General features: G+C 41.5%; 1 protein-coding gene and 1 pseudogene across 6 annotated transcripts in view; one reads left to right on the top strand and one right to left on the bottom strand.

Moving 5' to 3' along the window:
* The window catches only part of LOC144209878 (uncharacterized), a 69,071-nt gene extending 60,182 nt beyond the window's left edge, over window positions 1-8,889 (bottom strand). For all 5 annotated transcript variants that reach the window (XR_013329268.1, XR_013329267.1, XR_013329269.1 and 2 more), the window contains exon 1: window positions 8,467-8,889. The gene's annotated coding sequence lies outside the window, so the exon portion shown is untranslated. The remainder of the gene's footprint in view (window positions 1-8,466) is intronic.
* A 113-nt stretch (window positions 8,890-9,002) lies between these two features.
* Window positions 9,003-15,576, top strand: LOC144209877 (uncharacterized; annotated as a pseudogene). The gene is made up of 2 exons (XR_013329266.1): window positions 9,003-10,081; window positions 13,951-15,576. The product of XR_013329266.1 is annotated as an uncharacterized LOC144209877 (transcript).
* The last annotated feature ends 269 nt before the right edge of the window (window positions 15,577-15,845 follow it).

Below are 15,845 nucleotides of genomic sequence, written 5' to 3'. Positions count from 1 at the left end.
ATGTTTCACTCCCATCTAATCAGCAGCCGCTGCACCAGAAACGCTTCCCCCGCAGTTGACACATTTTTTTGGCAAGTCTAGAGCATAATAAAAACACAGGTGACATTCCCTGCTAAACATTTAAATGATCATTTTGTATATATTCTTTTGTCTTTTTAAACACCATCTTCCCGCTAGCGGACGGGATCAAAAACCAAGCTGCAATAAGCCATCACATTGCTGTAAATTGACAGTACATATAGGTTATATTAACAAAGCACCACCAGCACTTGGAAATAACGATTCTAATTGTTGTTATACAAGCCCAAGCATCACAAAAAAACTCAATTTATTGTAATCACAAAACGTCATACCCGGATTAACCAAATCAAATACCAGTGTCCCCATTAATTTTCTAGCTCCCTTTATTTTTGTTAAACTTCCTCCGCGCCCGTCACCTATCTCGGTAAATATTTTCCCCGTCAGCCGAGGAGGCCCCGCTATTTTTTCCTTACCAAACAGTACTTTCCCGCCGCCACGGTCTTAAATATATCCCCGTTATCCGAGGGAGCCCCCACTATTTTCCCAAAATAGTATTTTTTAACTTCTCCCCGGCCTTATTTCGCCATTAGTGTCTGTGGAACAAGCTGTTACACTTTTATCCACTCACATATTATTTATATATGTATATTACCTCCATTAGTGTCTGTGGAACAAGCTGTTACACTTTTATCCACTCACATATTATTTATATATGTATATTACCTCTATGCATTAGTGCATATATTATCCTGCATTTTATGCATTTTAAGCTGGCCAGCAAACCCATATTTATTTATCCATAAATATAGCTGTGTAATATTTTTAAAGCGCTTTGTCTTTCCAATTTTTTTCCAATCCTTACAAGTTAGACGTATTTTTTTGGATCGTCATCCAAACCCGCCTTACAACACGTGTTTCCCATATTTTACTATTATTTTTTGTAGTGAGTTCGTGTGCCTCACACAGTTAACTCTATTATTTATTATTATTATTAATATTATTATTATCTATTCGACTGTATCGACTGTATCTCCTAGGCCTTTCCTAATTTTACTGCAGAAACCACACAAACACCATACAACGTATATTCGTGCCTACCCTTTAGACACAGGACACTCCCCGGCCCCAATATTGTACCTCTAGTACAATACATTCGTGCCTACCCCTGAGACACAGGACACTTTCCAGCAAAGTGCCCCACCGTACCTGCCATTGACTAGTATAAACACAGGGTTTTATCGCCGTCACCCAGGACGCGAAACCAGCCCAACAATGGGCCTCACATACAATGTCCCTTTAACGCATTTGTAAACACCTTCACAACATGCAGACATTAATGTGGACTTACCCGAGATCCATCAGATGTCTCCCTCCAGCAGGAAAAGTCTTCAACCGCCGAGAATCCAGGCGCCCCCGTCGAAAAACTCCGGCCCACCAAGGGTTTTGAAGACGCCGTGCGCACGGTCACTTACCAGATGTCGAACAGCAGCGCCTGGGTTCTCGCTCCGGTATATTGACCTCCATGGCTCGAAGGACCAAAAATGTCAGGTTCATTAATAATTACCTTCGTCCGTAATTATCAATAACTGCAGGAAGACATCTTATTCAATTATTGACATTTAATTAAATAGAAATGGATACAACAGGTAAAAGCCTCCGGAAGGGAGCGTTACAGCAAGTGTCCCTTACAACTTCCGAACGTCTCCTCGAATAGACGTTTTCGTCCCATTCTTATGGTCACAAGTTACAGAGTTGTTGATCATTCCATCACGTATGAGTAAAAACAACATCTGGGACTACAATAACAATCAAAGTATTTTACTAATAACAAAAACAGGGACTAGACCTAACAACATTTAGATTAGAGTAATTATACAACCTCCTTGACCTAAGAATCATATAATATAATCATAATCATATAATCGTTACATACAGAAAAACCCGAAGTGTACGGTTACATAACGATAACAATATTCTTGTTATTGTCCGAATAGCCCTGTCCTCGTCACCAAGGGCCCACCAAATCTCAAGGACCCAGATTGGGTGGATTGTTTGTATAACCATCCTGGAACAGGCTGTCTAGGTTAAAGATGACTTGGTGTGACCTCAAGACTTTTGAAAAACAGAAAGAGAATGATTTAACAAAGTAATGAATTAATACAAAGAAAAGAAAGAGATTGATTTAATAAAGAAATGAATTAATATAACTATTATAATAATAAAACAGAATAAACCCAACATCCAGGGATGTTCTGGGACTATTTCCCACCATCAATAGTGTCCAAACTATGCATTTTGCGATAAAAATAGTGGTTGGATTGGAACCAGGCCCAGTCGGTTGTGGTAGGTGCAGTCACCCAGAAATTGTGTCCAATGATTATGGGGATGTATTTTTGATTATTCTGTATAAAAATAATCATCTAGGGATGTTCAAAAGTTCTGTTATACCCGAATCAATGACCTCCATTTGGGCACTTGATTTACAAGTGGTGGTTTAGAACCAGGCCCAGTTGGTTCTGGTTGGTGATTTTATCCAGAATTTGTGTTAATTGTGAGGTTGGATGTATTTTCATCATTCTGTCTAAAAATAAAGATCCAGGATGGTTCTGGGGCTATTTTACACCATAAATCTTTTCCAAAACATGCATTTTGTGATAAAAAATAGTGGTTGCAATATAACTGGGTCCAGTCGGTTCTGGTGGGTGTTTGTATTCGGAACCTGTGTCCAATGATGGTAAGGATGTACATTTCACTATTCTGGATAAAAATAATCATCCAGGGTTGATCTGGGACTTTTTTATACAATAATTAATTACATCCATTTGGCCACTTTATTTTACATGGTGGTTGTATTAGAACCTGGCCCAGTCGCTTCTGGTTGGTCTTGTACCCATAATTAGTGTCGATTGTGTAGATGGATGTGCATATTTTCACTATTATGTGTAAAAATAATGATCCAGGATGGTTCTGGAGCTATTTTCCCACCATAAGCAGTGTCCAAAACAGGCATTCTGCTATTAAAATAGTGGTTGTATTAGAACCAGGCCCAGTAGGGCATGGGGACCCTGAGGAGAGGGATTCACTATTGACATCTCGTCAGCTTGGGCCTTCGGGTCGACAGATGTCACTAGCCCACACTCATTCCCAAATCGCGCATGACTGGCTCCACGTGCCATGCCCCGGAAACCGCTTCAGCTGGCGGGCAAAACCTCATTGCGCTTATCGGGCAGAAGGAGCCCGCACCCTCTTTAGGGAAATCCTTCTCGGAGTTTTGCACTCCAATCAAAGCATGAAGGCTCTGGCAGCAGGGAGCTGGATGATGTCCTTGGCAGATGAGTGTGGACCAATGGCACGGGCATCAAGTCGGCGGACAGAAATGGACGGCGACATAGGGCTGTTTACAAGTCAACTGCGGACTGGAGAGGAACGGGCCCCGCCAGTCTTTCATAGCCCCTGTAACACCAGATGAAAAAAATGAACCAAAATAGCACCTCCATACTGGCTCGGTCGTCGCCCAGGATAAAAAGGGCCGCGCTTTCCGTCATGCATTGGGGCGGGAGTGTCAAGTTGGCTATTGATGCGACCATAAATACAAACATAGCAAGAAAAATACGGTCAACAGACCTAATCAGTATTGGCACATGGAATGTCCGGACTCTTGCCCAGGTAGCCAAGATACATGAGCTCACCCACAGCCTTTTAAACTACCACTGGCACATGATTGGACTTTGTGAAGTCAGATGGAAAAATCAAGCTGTGCATCAAACCGAAGATCAACATGTACTCTACTACAGTGGTGAATCGGATGTACACCAGCGTGGCGTTGGCTTCTTAGTTAACAAAAGTGTGAAAAACTCAATTCTTGGTTGCCGACAAATCTCAAGCAGACTTATATCCATCCGCCTGCGAGCATCGCCGTTCAATATGACGGTTATCCAGGTTTATGCTCCCAACAGTGATGCTAGCGATGACATAGCTGAGGAATTTTATTCTCAACTACAGGATACTATCAACTCTACTGACAAGAAAGATATTATCATCATACAAGGGGATTGGAACGCCAAGGTTGGGATAGATGCAATCGAGGACTGGGGAAACCATTGTGGACCCTCCAGTAATTTAACAACTAACGAGCGTGGACTACGCCTACTTGAGTTCGCCAGTCTAAATGACATGGTGCTGGCTAATACCCTTGGCACACACAAGGATTCAAGACGCTGTACGTGGCATGCCCCCAATGGCAAAAGTCACCAAATCGACTATATCCTGGTGCCAAATCACTTCAAATCAGGTATCAATAGAGCCACAACGCGCACTTTCCCAGGTGCAGATGTGGGAAGCGACCACGACCTGGTGCTGCTGAACTTCAGAGTCAGACTGAGGAGGATTGTAAAGGCCAAGAGCCCCAGAATCAAGTTTAATCTGGAACGAATGAAGTCCCCTGACATACTGAAAGCATTTCAAGCAAAAATTGGCGGCAAGTTCTCAGCAATGTTGGAACTTGATGATAGCCTGGAAGGGTTAACCACCAATTTCAACTCTGTGATGGTCGAAAGCGCAACCGATATACTGGGAATTCATCGCAGGAAAAAGAAGCCATGGGTCACAGACGACATTCTAGACCTGTGCGACACATGTAAAGCATTGAAAAGGTCTATCAACACAACAAACGGGGCAACGGAATACAAAGCGGTCAACAGAACGATCAGACTCCACATGATTAAGGCAAAAGAAGATTGGATCAACCAACAGTGTTTGGAAGTCGAATCTAGCCTTAGAGGTAACAATAGCAAGAAGGCTTTCCAAATCGTGAAGGATCTGACCATACGGAAACAGACCAGAGTAAATTCGATCAAGGACAAAAATGGACATTGCCTCACCGAAAGCCAAGATATTCTGAAGCGCTGGACTGAATACTGTTCGGACCTATATAACCATGAGGTTAATGGGGACCCAACCACTCTCACGTGTCAGGTTCCACCAGTTGACGATGATTACCCGATTCTCAAGGACGAAGTTAGATTTGCCATCAAATCACGGAAATCCGGAAAGGCCGCGGGTACCGACAACATACCAGCAGAGCTTCTGAAACACGGAGATCAAGCAGTTATTGACATCTTCACCATCATATGCAACCGGATATGGCAGACCGGTGAATGGCCGTCGACCTGGACACAGTCACTGATCGTATCAATCCCGAAGAAAGGCAATCTGCAACTATGTCAGAACTACAAAACTATCAGTTTGATCAATCATGCTAGCAAAGTAATGCTCAAGGTCATCCTGAATAGACTGCAACCCCAAGCTGAAGCAATTATTGCCGAAGAACAAGCTGGCTTCCGTAAAGGAAGATCCACTGCCGAACAAATCTTCAATCTTCGAGTGCTGTGTGAAAAGTATGATCAACATCAGAGAGATATATACCATGTGTTTATCGACTTCAAGAAAGCGTTCGACAGGGTATGGCATGATGCACTGTGGGCGACAATGAAGAGATACAACATGGGCTCAAAGGTCACCAAGATCATACAGGAACTGTACGCCAAAGCTACCAGCGCAGTACTTGTGCAAGGTTTAATAGGCGACTGGTTCCACACCCAGGTTGGCGTACGACAGGGATGTCTGTTATCCCCCACACTGTTCAACATACTTCTTGAGCAAATCATGACGGATGCACTTGACGACCATGTTGGTTCAGTCAGCATTGGTGGCCGAGTGATCACCAACCTCAGATTTGCAGATGACATCGATTTGATCGCAGGTTCTGAACTCGAACTAGCCGATCTTGTGGCTCGCCTTGACAAAGCAGCAGCAAGATATGGCATGGAGATCAGCGCCGAGAAGACGAAGATCATGACGAACAGTGTTGGGCCTATGATGTGCGGGATTGCAGTGAATGGCTCCCAGTTAGAAACTGTGAAGCAGTTCAAATACCTTGGATCGACCATCAGTAACCAAGGCTCCAAGGCTGAAGTTTTGGCTCGTGCAGCTCAAACTTTGGTAGCACTGGCCAAGCTAAAACCGATATGGAGAGACAAATCCATCAACCTCCGCAGCAAACTCAAGCTGCTGCGTGCCCTCGTCCTGTCAATTTTCCTCTACGCAAGTGAGACGTGGACGTTGACTGCTGAGCTTCAAAGGAGAATACAAGCACTGGAGATGAAATGCTACAGGACGGTTCTCGGTATCACCTACAGAGACCAGGTATCAAACGATGAAATTCGGGGTCTAATTACTGTCCATGTAGATAAGTATGAAGATCTCCTATCAATCGTAAAGAAGAGGAAGCTCAAGTGGTACGGCCACGTCGTCAGGGGTGATGGACTTTCCAAAGTCATCCTCCAAGGAAATGTCAGTGGAAAACGCAGACGAGGTGGCCAGAGGAAATTGTGGACGGACAATATCAAGGAGTGGACGGGATATGGCCTCAACGCAACGCAAGTAGTCGCCCGCGACCGAGAGAAATGGAGACAGTTGGTTCAAGAATCTTCATCACGGTGCCCCTACTACCCTGGTGGGTTACGGGACCCTGACTGACTGACTGACAGTCGGTTCTGGTTGGTGTATTTACCCAAAAAATTTATCCAATGATGATGGGGATGTATCTTTGATTATTATGTACAAAAATAATCATCTAGGGATATTCAGGAGTTCTGTTATGCCCGAAATCAATGACCTCCATTTGGGCACTTCATTGACGGAGCTCTCGACCATTATCCAGTGTGTGGCTCGGATGTGTCCCTCAAACACAAATACTGGTCAGTCTCATCCAAAATCCTAATGGCTCTATTCCCTTGAGTGGGAGCGGCGAGGAACGCCCTGCATCTGGAGACCACTGACGGCAGGTTCCGGGCCTGTGTCGGCGCATCAGTCAGGCTGCAGCAAGGCCGAAAGGCCTTGTGGTGATTGAGGTGATTTTCCAGGGCCCCCCTGCTCTTGATGGAGTGGCCACCCAGCGGGAAGCTGTGTGTGCCATGGTGGGAGAATCATGCTCTTCCCCTTCATCCCTGCCAGCACGTCCTGCTTGGTCCATGATGCCCTGCAGGCTATAAGGAACATGCAGAGCGCTGTGACCAGAGATTCGGTTCCACAACGAGGATGGCTTGACTGGTTCCTCTCAGACTCATTGAAACAGCCACTTTTGAATGCCCTAGTATCATTTGTAACTGTTATTAAACTCGTGCTTGTTACCCTAACCTGTTGTCTACCCCGCTTCTCAGCTTTGACCAAATGTACCATTAATGCCACATTCGAACGTACAATGATTATGTAGACCCAGCTAATGCTAACTCGTATGCCCATGCAACAACCCATATCCCAATCTGACCCTGATGTTGTGCTATGGTGTGACACTGATTAATATGTCTTTCCTATTATTACACGCAAGGCCATGAGGCAATCGTCCAAAGTGGGAGGTCAAAGGGAGGAATATTCCCTCAACTGCATGAGGGTTTTCGCCCCTTTCTGGTGGGTGAAACTCCAGTTTCAAGTGATTTGTGAATAATTTTATTTAAAAGTAGCATCGGTAACGAACAAAGTTTCGATATTTTCACAGTCACAAAAGGAGGGCATTGTGGGATGGACTGGCCAACTGGCTTAATAATAGTTTATTCTTGTCGCACCATGTGGTCAAACTGGTTTTACATTTGTTTGTTAAGATCGTAGAATGTAAGATAGAATAGCCAAACTGGTTTTACAATTGTTTGTTAAGATCGTGGAATGTAAGAAAGGCTATCTAGCTGGCCTTGCAATTGTTTGTTTGCCTCGCGAAATATAAGAAAGGCTGGCTAACAGGGTTGGCAATTGTTTCCTTGTATTGTGCGAAGAAAAAAGGGTCAACTTCAAGTGTACCTATCACTCTCCAGGTCAACCAGGGTCAAGTGCACACTTGAAAACTTTCATATTCGGCCAAAACGTGCTTATCAGCGCATGAAAAGCATATTTTGTGGTACGCGGGAAGAACGGCAGCAGACAAAAAGGCCATCCAGAAAGTGATCGCCACTACGCAGAAGATCGCCGGCTACTCTGCCCTCACTCAAATCTGATTGGTTAAAGCAACAGTATTAACAACGCTTGTTTAATGCAGCAAGTCTGCAGAACTGATTGTCAAGGCCTTGAGGCAGATTTCTGACATTGGCAACAAATAATGGCTGAAATGTGATTGGTTAAATGCTTCAATATGAAAACACACATCTGGAAGCAGTGCACCCAGGTGTTAAGCAATGAAAGGAAGCTAACAGACAATTTGGAATTATTTCATAAGTGTTGATGGAAAAATATAATATATGATTCAGATATTTCTTAGGCCAGCAGAGAAGGCCTTGGAGACCCTGACGGCCGGCCAATGATATATTTTAAGGAATAATCTTTTAAGAAACGTGTAATTGGCATAAAGATTAAACACACAAAGTGTCAAATAGATCATTAATAAAAAAAGAAAAATACCTTTTGAAAACAGTCGTCACTTGATGACGTCATGTTCTGCGTGTGGGTGTCTTTTTTGGGGTCCCCTGCTCGAATTGTGTATTTTGCGTACATTTTGCAACATGGTAGGAAGTGATGGAAAAAATAGGATTTTTCCCAAATTCTCACAAAAAACAGGAAAAGTTAACCTGACACTTTTGGGCTTGATATTTGCTTTTTAAACGAAGCGTTAATTTTGAGTCTTGTTTCCTCTTTGCTAGCAGCTAAAGTCTGATAGGCTAAGATAAGAACGCAAAACATGTCAACGTTCATCCAAACAATTCTAGATTTTATTTTTTGGGGTGTTATCGGATGGATTTTACACACTTTTTATTGGATTACTCCTACGGCTAAGAAGTAATGAAAAAAAATCGCTTTCCAAAAGCGACGGCAGAGACGGCGAGTGGTGATGATGTCATATGACATCATCACCACTCGCCGTCTCTGCCGTCGCTTTTGGAAAGCGATTTTTTTTGTATATGACATATACAAACCGTGAAGAGTTTGCCTTCAGACGGGAAAGACAAAAAAAGAAAGGAAAAAAAGAATAGAGATACAAAACATATTGTGGAAATTTTTGTAAATTATAAACATTATCTCCAATAGAAAAATGATAACCAACTGATCTTTGTTAGTCATTTCGTTTTAAAAACTCATACAATCAATATAACCAAGATAATAACGAAATCCTTTAATTTATGAATGCCATCCGGGTACAAACTCTATTAAAATATATAAAGACACACGTTTTTGCCAGGTTTAACAGTATTAAAATTTAAATATACAAACATCAAATTGATGCTACTAGTATTTGGATTAATGAATATGCCATACGTGTTATCCTTTTAATAAATTCTTTTCATATTTATAAGAAAATACTTGAAGCCAAAGCATATATCTTAACAGGGGTTTGATACTCGTGAACAGCAACATGCATCATATATCAATTTACAAATAGACATTTTTAATAAATCTTATGAATGATAATAACACCATTTTTTATTTCCGTTAAAAAGAACACAACATATCGACAAAAAGCTGCAATTATGACACAATGTGTCTGCAATTATTGTTTTTTCCCCCGAATGTTTTCAAATATAGATTGAATATTACATATTCGTGAAACATCTTATTTTGAACGGAAGGTTGGCATTACGGGAAACTGTCTTTCCCATCGTGCACCGGACCAGAATTGCTAGGGCAAAAAAAGATGGCCGAATAGTCAGCGCTTAGTCTGCGAATATTTGTCTTTTAGCCCGTCTAATTTGTCTTTTAATTTCAGAAGTATTGACGACGTTCATATCATTAGTCAATCTTCGGATTCAAAATTAGTTATCCATCTTAAAATTGGGCGACTTTATTTAGCTTACCTTAGCTTTCGCTTCGCGAGCTAGCTGCTATCAAGGAACAAAGCGTCTCCATCAACAAGTCGACAAAAAAAGCCGAATTCAGGTGTGCGAAATGGCCACCATGAAAACAACAACCACAACAAAGTTCCAGGAGAAGCTTTTTGAAGGAAAAGAGGACCTCAAACGTCGCCACCACCCCATTGAATGCAAATTGATGCAAGCAAAAGTTATTCTTCACAGACGAGAAGGTGGGTTCACTTTTGATGAGCATTTGTTTACAGTACACGGATGATTTATAGTTTCCGTGTCCAAATGATATTCTATTGATGTTGCAAATTGCAATGTATGTGAGACATTTTAGGCAGTGGCGGGCTGTCAGGGCCTCCAAGCCCTTCTCTGCTGGCCTAAGAAATATCTGAATCCTATATTATATTTTGTCCATCAATACTTATTAAATAATTTCAAATTCTCTGTTAGCTTCCTTTTAATTGCTTTCCCCCTGGTTGCACTGCTTCCAGATGTGTGATTTCGTATTGAAGCATTTAACCAATCACATTTCAGCCATTATTTGTTGCCAGGGTCTGAAATCTGCTTCAAGGCCTTCACAATCAGTTCTGCAGTCTCTGCTGCATTCAATAAGCGTTGACTGTTGCTTTAACCAATCAGATTTCAAGTTGGCAACACCACATTGCCTTCTCGCATGCAGATGTAGGGATATGTCATTGCCTTCTCGCATGCAGATGTAGGTATATGTCATTGCCTTCTCGCATGCAGATGTAGGGATATGTCATTGCCTACTCGCATGTGTAGGGATGCGTCATTGACTTCTCGCAGGCGTAGGGATACGTCATTGCCTTCTCGCATGTGTAGGGATATGTCATTGCCTTTTTCCAGAAGGACTTTTCCAGGGAAAAAAAGCTGGACATCATTAAGAAAGGTCGGACACCTCCAAAGCAAGCAAGCCTGTCGCAACCGGGAGCGAACATTTTCACCAGTAAATTGAATAAAAACGAATGCCAGAAATACGACAGGACAGGCTCAACTTTCAGCATTAGCTTCGATGACGATAGAAAAGAAGGAAGAAAGGAGGGTGAATATTGTGTACAGTTAAAAATAATTTTTCATCATTAAGAAAGGGCGGTCAACTCCGAAGCTAGCTAGCCTGTTACAGCCGGGAAAAGGGTGTGTCCGCCACTTTCAGTTCGCTAACTACGAGCGCTCCTCCTGGCTCACGGCCTCTGAGGAAAACTGCAAATTGTATCGCTGGGAGTGCTTGTTATTTGCCACCGATCGACATGGTGTTTGGAGCAACACTGGATTTGCAAATTTGACTCGGTTAACCAAAGCAGCAACGAGACACCAACGGTGCTCTCCAAAACTTTTTGGGAAACCCGAGTTCAGCGAGCGAGGGCGCAGGGAAATGGAGCGCCACAACGAAAAGTTAAAGAAAAATAGGGAAATCTTAAAACGTTTGATAGACTCTGTAAACGTTCAACTCGGGGACACGGGACAAATACATTTATCCAATTCAAATTCCCCAAACAAAGGAAATTATGTGGAACTTCTTTCTCTCATTGCAGAGAAAAACTGATTTACATTACCACCTTGTACTAATAGTATTTAGTGGCACGTTGGGAAAAATACAAAACAACCTGTTCACTGCCATTGCTGAAGTGATGGAGGAAGAGATGAGAAGGGAAATAAAAGAACTTTTTGTCTCTGCAATTGTGAATGATTCTGTGCGGTGTACTGATGGATTTAAAACATCTGGATGATTTTGAATTCTGTAGATTTTTGGTCACTTCCTATTAATTTTGTTGCATTTTTGGGTCACTTGTTAAACTACTCATCATTGAAGAAACATGATTGGACGCCTATCATCCTCAACAGCGTACATTTTGTTAAGTTATGTAATAATCAGATTGGTATCAATCATGTATATGTATGAGCATCCAATTTAAAAAAAAAAATAGCATCGAGGAATATATACATATAAAATCTTTGAAATATTGGCCGCCGATGAGTCTTAATGGATTTGACCCGCAAAAAAAAAAAATTCTGCTTCGAAGAGGTAAACTTTTGAAACCTGGGATAATAAAGCCTTAGGACAAAAATGACAAAACAATCCTACGTAGGTTTTTTTTTTTGCTTCACACATTTAATGGCATTTTTGATCATTCAGACATGCTTTTTTCAATACTACAGATCAACAAACTGGATGTACAGTTTTGTCCTGAGAGAGTAAATTAGTCTTGTGACACAGTAAAGTGCTCGGCAGCCGATCTGAGGAAATCTACGAGGTCACTGAATGAATTGCGGATACTCCAGGCGCACGAAGAGGTCAAGTGCAAGATTCTGGCACGCACTACCACCAACTCCACGACAGGATTCTGGACAATATTACTTGCCAGACGTGAACCGGATTTCAAGAACACGAAAGACTGATGTTTCTATCCCTGCTCGACCCGCAGCAGTTTTGGGAATACAGACGCTCCCCTACTTATGAACATTTGAGTTATGAACAACGGTACATAAAACATGTCTGCACATTGCGTTTTTGTCGAAAAATGTTCGTAAGTTCAATTTTGTATTGCGCGCCTTTTTCTGAGTAGTACTTCTTTCCGTCGCTTATACCGATGCCTGGCGCTGTGAGAGCTCAGCTCACCCAGCATTCACCTTCCTCTGCCCTGTTCGTTGCAGTGTGGAAGTGCTCCACTGTGCATAGAACCATTTTCATTTGTATCATTAAATCTCTCGTGAATCCATTATTTAATATGGTTGGTGGAAAGCGAAAGGCTTCTAATGGAGGTGCAAGGAAGAGGCAAGCCATTTAACTTGAGACGAAAGTGGCAATAATAAAGGAGTTTGATGCGTGTGAGAAAGTGATGAGCATTGCACGGGAATACGACTTGAATCGTTTGACCGTCAGTACCATTTATAAACAGAAAGATCAAGCAGCAGAACCCAAATATTGAACTTTGCACAAAGCTTGCAAATCAATTGAATGATGCCATACGGTGCTACCGCATCATTCATGATGAAAAAAGAAGAAAACTGTGCAATCGTCATTAGATAGCTTCTTTCGGCTAGTGTCTAGTAAATCTCTCTCATGTATGTGTTCAGTACTGTTATGTATTCTCTCCATTTTATTAAATGTTTTTTTCAGTACAAACCAATGCTGGTTATTTATACAAGCCCTAAACATACAAATGCACTTATATAAACCTTCAATATACTTACATAGGCCTTAAACATAAATTATAATACAAAATATAGCACTGAATTAACTTGCAAACAATTTCAACTTATGAACAATCGCTCGTAATTATGGGAGCGTCTGTAACAGAAAACTTTCCCACATGTAGCCATCTCCATCTTAACGCAGAGCCACGACACACTTTTTGATCTGCATTGGTCGGCTAAGAACATGACTGATTGTAATGTAAGCCACGGATGATTTTACAGGAAAAGCCCCAACTGATCTACCTTCAGCAGAAAAAAATCTGAGTGGGAGCATGGGGCAGCTGTACAGTGTATTTGGCAGTGACCGTCCATGTCCACTGCTTCTGTCGAAAGGACATTTTCAGCCCTAAATAGAATCAAAACTGATGCCATAAATACAACAGGACAGAATCGACTTTAAGCATTAGCTTTGATGGTGATAGAAAAGAACTTCTTGATGGACCTGAAATGCACGTATAATCTGTATGACAGAGTAATTGAAATATTCTTGAGGAAAGAACGTAGGATGGATTTTGTGTATAAAAAAATATTTTTTGTTGAATATTTAAACTTTTGAGGTTATTACTGATTATTTTGTGTCACAGCTATAGCTGCAGTAAAGGTTTTATAGACATTAAATGCTAATTAAGGGTTGGATTGATTCACACGTAGCACTACTAAAGGGCCAGGTGTGAAATGCACGGCCCACCATTGATGCGTTCGTTCCTTCTAAAAACTCCCGCTGAAAGTCCGGGTGGAGTCCACCCCGGGGAAGAAAGGTAAAACAAATTAAAACAAGATTAGAATTCAGTTTTGTGTAAAGTTACATTAAACATGTTTGGGTGTGTCTATATATTTACCCATATTAATTTAAATTTGTTTGTTCTGTCACGAGTACCTTGCAGTGGAGAGGAAGTTGAGCTACCCCAAATCAAAGAGGAGGAGCCAAAGTTCCCTCAACAACAAATGAGAGAAGAGCGACTTCCAATCAAGAAGGAAGAAGATGATGTCACCTGGTCAACCTGTGACGCGTTGACGAGGCAAGGTGAACTCGGGCTGGCTAGCGGAGGGGCGGTGCCTGCAAACACCTCAACATGGCCCCAAATTAAAGCGGAGGAGCCAGAGTTCCATCAACAGCAGTACAAGAGAGAAGAGCAATCTCCAATCAAAAAGGAGGAGCAAAATGTCACCAATTCAACTGGTGAGACTTTCAAGAGGGAAGATGATCTGGGCATGGCCAAAAGAGGGGTGAAGTCTCTGAATGCCAGCTCAAGAGAAGGATGGCAAGCAGAAAGTTCAATTTCTCCTTTATCGGATGGTGACGACTTGCTTTATGACAATGATGATGATGAAGATGTTAAGAAAAATCCCAGTGGCGACAAACTCTGCAAATGTGTTCAGGGTGGGAAAACTGATGAGAAAAGGTCTAATTTAAAAATAAATATGACAAGCGACATGGGTGAAAAAACATTTTCGTGTTTAGTTTGCAGACAAAGATTCATCCCCATAATAAAATGCTGCACAGGTGATAAATCATTTTCTTGTTCATTTTGCGGTAAAGAATTTTCTCAAAAGCAAGATTTTCAAAGACATACGAGAACCCACACTGGAGAAAAACCATTTTCATGCTCAGTTTGTGGTAAAACATTCACACACATGGGAAGTTTAAAAGTACACACAAGAACCCATACTGGTGAAAAGCCATTTTCGTGTGCAGTCTGTGGTCAAACCTTTTCTCAACAGCAACATTTAAAAACCCACACAAGAGCCCACCTGGGTGAAAAACCCTTTTCGTGCTCAGTTTGCGGTAAGGCCTTTTCTCAAAAGCACGATTTACAAAGACACACAAGAACCCACACTGGAGAAAAACCATTCATGTGCTCAGTTTGTGGTGAACCATTTACAGAGAAGGGAAGTTTAAAAAGACACATAAAAACCCACACAGGTGAAAAACCATTTTCCTGCTCAGTTTGTGGTCAGACATTCACACGGAATGGAAGCTTAAATAGTCACACAAGAACTCACACTGGTGAAAAACCATTTTCGTGCGCAGTTTGTGGTCAAGCATTTACACAGAAGGGAAGCTTAATGAGACACACAAGAACTCATACTGGTGAAAAACCATTTACCTGCCTAGTTTGTGGTCAAGCATTCGGTTACAAGGAAAGCTTAAAACAACATGTATTAACCCACACTGGAGAACAATGTTTTCCTGATTAGATTGTGGCCACAGATTCGCTACCAACACCCAAATCAAAAGCCACACATGACAACCCACATTGGTGAATAACCTTTTCCCTGCGCAGTTAATGACACAAATGTGGGAAGCAGTGGCCACAGTGTTTCTTTTTTAGTAGAAATATGGTATGAAAGACTGAATTTTCTGTAAAAAAAAAAAAGTACAATGTTTTTATACTTTTGTCATTTTATAAGATGAATAATGTTTTTAAACTGATTTACTGCAATATAAAACATGTTTATTTTTGGTAGTTTCAATAAAGATCTCATTTTGGGAAAAATATTTTTGTGGTCTTTTTTAAGTCAACAAAACATTTAGATTTAACTGTTGAGAGAATGGACAAACAAATTAACTAGGACTAAAATACACAGACTTGGTTTAAAGAGACATTGAAAACAGGTAACACACACAGGTGAAGGCAATGGACAATCACAGGAACGGTAAAAAGCCAAGAATAAATATTTGCAAAATAACACAAACCTCGTGATAGGATAACGCACGACCATGTGTCAAAAGGAAGTAGTATATATTACTCGTATTAGCGATCACCT

Source organism: Stigmatopora nigra, chromosome 16, assembly GCF_051989575.1.
Source record: "Stigmatopora nigra isolate UIUO_SnigA chromosome 16, RoL_Snig_1.1, whole genome shotgun sequence".
Lineage (NCBI taxonomy): Eukaryota > Metazoa > Chordata > Actinopteri > Syngnathiformes > Syngnathidae > Stigmatopora > Stigmatopora nigra.
The sequence above is the reverse complement of the archived record's forward strand: the minus strand, read 5'-3'. Positions and strand labels throughout refer to the sequence as shown.